Here is a 5514-nt window from a genome sequence, read left to right as displayed (position 1 = left end):
ATCAAGTTTTCATTTTAAACGCACATTTGTCAGTGTTTTATCAAGGATGCTAGTGATGGTAAATATAGATTTTGTTGCAGATGTTCATGGGAACCCAGTTCTTTAACTAGACTAACTATGCCTGTGTGTGTCAGAGATGTGTTTGTGGGTTGCATTGCTGCACCTGGGGTGGAAGTTTTGAATACGTGAGGCATCCCTGACACTTTAACTGCGGGGATGGACCCTCGGTTATCTTCACAAACACACGACAGCACCGCCGTCCTGTTTCCTCCTGCCAGGTGAAAGGTCAGATAAACAGAATGACAGTGGGGATGCCTCCCGGCTGCTTGACGGTCCCCCAGGGCCCCTCTAGGCAGGATAGCTAAGTGATGACACACCCTGCTGGAAAGTGGCACGATGACTGTACATGACTGAAGTGGGAACCCTTTGCTTTTCACAGCGACCGGCACAAAGCTTAGGTGGGGTTCCAAATAATATCCAACGAGTTCTAATTTGCTAGCACCGTGCTGTGCTAACCTTTGCTAACTTGACGATAAATGTTCTAAATAGGCCCCTTTGTATTTGTATTTTTGCAATGTTTGTTAATACAGTTGCTGATGGGGAAATAAAGAGCCAAAGCTGTTCTCCCCCCTAGCAACGGAACTGCAACGGGATACTTCTGGAAAGGTTTATATCTCATTCACCAGACACTGCATCGTTCAGTCACTCATTCACTACATCCTGCTCCTTTGTTCTCTTCCTCATACAGATTGACGTATTAGGCTTCAAACCGGTCAAAACATCTTAGCTTTTTTTTTTTTTTTTATGTATTGTGCATCACAATATAAGTAGGTGGCAAAGTGGAAAATATTGAGATGTGTGTGTGTGTTTGCTTTGTGTGTCTTCTTGAGTGAGGATTTTTAATGCTAAATCAAACTAAAGTAATTCAGTGTTTGCTATGCCGGGTGAGTACACCGGTGAATTCAAGCGACAAACTTCGTACCCTCTTACAGCGAGGTGTTTGATCATCATCGATCATTCAAACTTGAGCTTCATGATTAATTGGTTGGTAAATAATTGGAGCCAGTGCCAGCTGATGTTCGGTCCCCTTATCAGTATAGGAGAGCTACGCAGTCGATGAATCATATCAACAAACGATTTATTGACTGCTTTGTCAGGACCGGGGTTGTTAAAGCCCCAGTCGAGAACTTGTTTGACCAATTAAACTTGATGATATACGTATTTGTCGTGTACAGGGGCAATATTTTTAACCCATCCTAACTAGGATGGGTACCGAATCAGGTACTTTTAAGGGTGCCGACCGAAATCACGTCGGTACTACAGAGTACCGATTCACGTGAGATCCGCCGGTGCCACATTTCGGTACTGTAAAAAAATAAAGTCTGACGTCAACGTTCACATGCACAATGCACGCTTACCTAGGATTTGACTTGATTCAACAACAAAGCAGTCGGGGAAATGGCAAGCCGAAAACGGTCGCAACTGTTGTTACACTTTACAAAGCTAGATGCAGACAACGCTCGCTGCAATATTATATATTCTATATATATTAACAAATTGTTATAAATAAATAATAATGATAATAAATTTGGATAAAGTTTGGATTTTTTTATTTTTACAACTGAGGTTTTAGAGACTAAAGTACAGAAAAAAAGGTACCGTTGGGTACCGGTATCGGTTCAAATGTGAAAGGTACCCAACCCTAATCATAACTCAACATACACGTCTGAAACACGTCTCCAGTGTTTACAAACATTGCACATGCAAGCAACACTTTTACAACCAGGAAGTGCCATACAGTTCCAGGTTTACCGTCAGTCCTCTTATCAAGAGCTCAATCAAATTTGAGTGTTTATTTTGGTTTTCATATTTTATCTATTTATTACTAAAAGATTTGCATTTGAATTTTTTTGTATTTTGTACTTTAGTTTTGTATATTTTGTATAGTGTTTGGTCTTTATTCTTTAACTTTTTTTTACTGTATGAAAACTGCACACAGTAAATCTCAGGAGGGTCATACAGAACCAAGCATTTCACTATAATGTACCTTATATGTGACAAATAAGACAACTTGAAACTTGAACTTCTTTCCACTCAGAATGAAGGATTCAACCTTTAATAATGGGGACCAGGAACGTGAGCCAGGGAGCGAGTGAGTTGCATGCACGCTCCACATCCTTCCTATGACAGTATAGCCGTGGATCCGTAATATGTTTCCTGACCTGCTGGACGGGCCGGAAGGAGTGCTGGCACTTCAAGGACGGGTCCTTGAGAGCTCTTAGTCGTCCCCCACGGAGACGACAGGATTACAACCTTTACATCTGACAGCGGAGATCACCGTCGTTAACAATATTGTTACACGTGGTTTGTTATCGATGTTATTTAACTAGCTGTAATTACGCTAGCGGTTTATTGTTATCTTTGACCAATGTGTTTTTCTAAATGTACGACATTGTTATACTCACAGTGGGGCTTGCTGAATCCCTGGGGCAACACTGGGCCTGGACTCGGCCAGCAGATCCAGGAAGCGTGTTTGTGTTCCTCTGTTAACCCAGTGGGCTGTGTGAGGCAACAGGGACACATTTTAATTACAACCATTCAATCACAACGTTTTCTTTGAGCGTGACAGGTCGTTCGCCCCTAGGTCGTCCGGGGGAACGTGTGCCCACAATAACATGAAATGTTCCTTTGAATTCCATGTTGTTCCGTCCCCAATCATAGCATAAACAACGCTTTCCCTGGCTCTGTTCTTATACCGGTCGTTTTTTTGTCAAGTCAGTGAGAGAGAGTGTGAACACACGTTTAGTTTTAGTTTTCTGATGCGTTTAATTAACAGCTACTGACAAACACAGCTCAATGAAGGAGTCGATATTTAACAGTTCTTAATGAAGTCACAGTGGGGAACAGGAGCAGGAGAGGGAACATTAATGACTTCGGTGTCAGACGGTCTCATTACTGATCATGGATTTATTGTGTCTCAAAAGGGAGGCGTTTAAGGCTGTCCTTGACTAAAGACTTGGTTGAAGTCATTGATGTTCAGAGCCAAAGATGTTCTTATTGTTTTTCAGGAAAAAATACATCATTCAGATTGTGGGGGGGGGGGGGGGTCATAAAATTCGACTGATCGGCTAAGACCAAACCGACCGTTTAATCGATGAATCGACTAAGGGGGGGAGGGGCAGCCCTATAAATGTTATCTATGGATCTGCGCCCTCATCACACAGGGAGATGATGACGTTGTTTGGTGTTCAACCCATTAGCTACATGATACATGATGACTGGCCCCACTGCTGGTCACCATGCAGCTCTCACATGAGCACGAAAACAGTCCAATGGTGCTCAAGGTCGGAGCCAAATCAAACAAGTGAGGACACTGGGTGGGGTGAAACACGCACGCACACACACACGCACACACACATGCACGCACGCACACACACAAGTTTGCTCTGAACAACAGGGTAAATCTGAGTTTCGTTATGATGCCCCTCTAGCTCATCATGGAATGAACTCCAAAAGTCAGCTTGAGATTCTCCCCCTCTGTTGCAGAGTTTAAAAGCTTGATCTCCAACCTTTGTCAAGCAAGTTGTACTGTGTGTTTAATTGATTTGTTATCATCTGTCATCTTTTTGCTTCATCTTGTTGTCTTATTGTTGTGATTTTATATGCCTTTTTTTGTGCTCATTTCCGTATCTACACTCAACGTGACTGTAAATGACCTCTGTTGCCTTTCGACTTTAAATTTATGTTTAAAATTAAATGAAAAGTGTGTGTGTGCTTGTGAGTGTGTGTCTGCCTTCATTTTGGGAGCATTTGCAGCAGTGGTTTTCCAATTTCCAAATGCCTTCCCATCATTTCCTCCAACGCAAATTAGGACAGATAGCAGCACACTAAGGACGTGTCAAACGTGATCATACACTTAGCACATGATACTCATTCATACTTTTCATACTTTTTTTTAAGTCCCCTTGGGAGGCCGGGTGGTTTTTTTTGGGTGAAGATGAAGTTCGAGTTAATTTAGTTGGACGTGTCGTTGAATTAATGAATGAATGAAAACTTTATTTAACAGATTTGCAGAATGGGTACAATACAGTACGGCTCAATACACACAATTGTTAAGTGGATGCAGAGCAGAGAAAGACGTTTGTCTTGTTTACATCAGGGTCCCATTTTCAATTCATAGTGACATTTATGACATACACAATATACATGACATCATGACATCTATGGCATAGGGACATACATGACATAATACAGGTATATAGTACTGTTACATTTGTGACATATACGATATGCAAATATACAGTACTTTTACCCATAGATCCTAACAGAGATTATATACATATGATGGGGAGGAGACTGTACATAGGAGGGGGTGGGAGAAAAAATCTACATACGGTGGGGAGAAAATATATACATACGGTGGGGAGGAGACTGTCTATTTTGGGGGGGGGGGGGGGGGGGTGGAACTTTACGGTGGCCAGTTTCGTGCTCTTTGAGAGCGGTTTTGAATGTGGGTATAGGGATTCACATATTTTTACGGCTGTGGGTAGGGCGTTCCACATTGTTGTGGCATAATTGCGAAACGTGTTTAGTCCCTTGTTTGTGCCGAATCTGAGTTGCACATGATTTGTGGAACTCCCTCTGGTGTTGTGGTCGTGGTATTCACTGACCTTTGGGAAGTATTTCGACATGTACATGGGTACCTTAGTGGTGTAGTACCGTACCAGTGTGGTGTAGTGTATCTTGTAGACCAGGCCCATTGCAAGTTGCTGTATTCTGTCGTCTACTCTAAGCCATCCTAGGTAGTCAAAGTGGGCAGGGGTGAGGTGGGTTCTACGAGTAAGGTCAAGCAGTAGTCTGACCAGTTTGTTTTGTGATGTTTGTAATCTTGTTTTTAGCGCCTTTGAGGTGCTTTGATACCATGAGGTGCAAGCATAGTCGTAGTACCCTTGAATGAGTGCTCCTGCCAGAGTCTTCAGGGTATTCTTGTTTACCAGAGAGGAGATCCGGTACAAGAATCGAGTTCGTTGGTTGACTTTTTTGATTACATTGGTTGCCATTTTGTCACAGGAAAGATTAGCCTCTAGGATGGAACCCAGGTATGTAATGTCATCTTTCTTGTGACAATATTGTCACCCACTGTAACTGAGAAGCCGTCGGTCTTGCTGAGTTTGTTATTTGATCCGAAGAGAATGGACTCTGTTTTACCCAGGTCGTTCGCATCCACCCCAAGGATAGGATACATCCTGATATTTTAGGCAGACTGCGTCGGGGCTTCACACCAGATATGTGCTGCACATAACTGATGCCTCAGGTCCGTTTGTCCAATGCCTGTAAGTGCTCGTGAATTAACTATATTATATAGCCTATTTGTATTCGCCTGAGCTGACGGGAAAATTACATTACGGTGGAAATAATCAGATGATTGGGTCATCCATCGTGGGATCTTTTTGTACACGTTGAACACAGCCTTTTAAAAACGATGATCTTGACGCAATGCTGACACTGCAGGAG

The sequence above is a fragment of the Notolepis coatsorum genome (genome assembly GCF_963971535.1).
Source record: "Notolepis coatsorum genome assembly, chromosome: 16".
NCBI lineage: Eukaryota > Metazoa > Chordata > Actinopteri > Aulopiformes > Paralepididae > Notolepis > Notolepis coatsorum.
The sequence above is the reverse complement of the archived record's forward strand: the minus strand, read 5'-3'. Positions refer to the sequence as shown.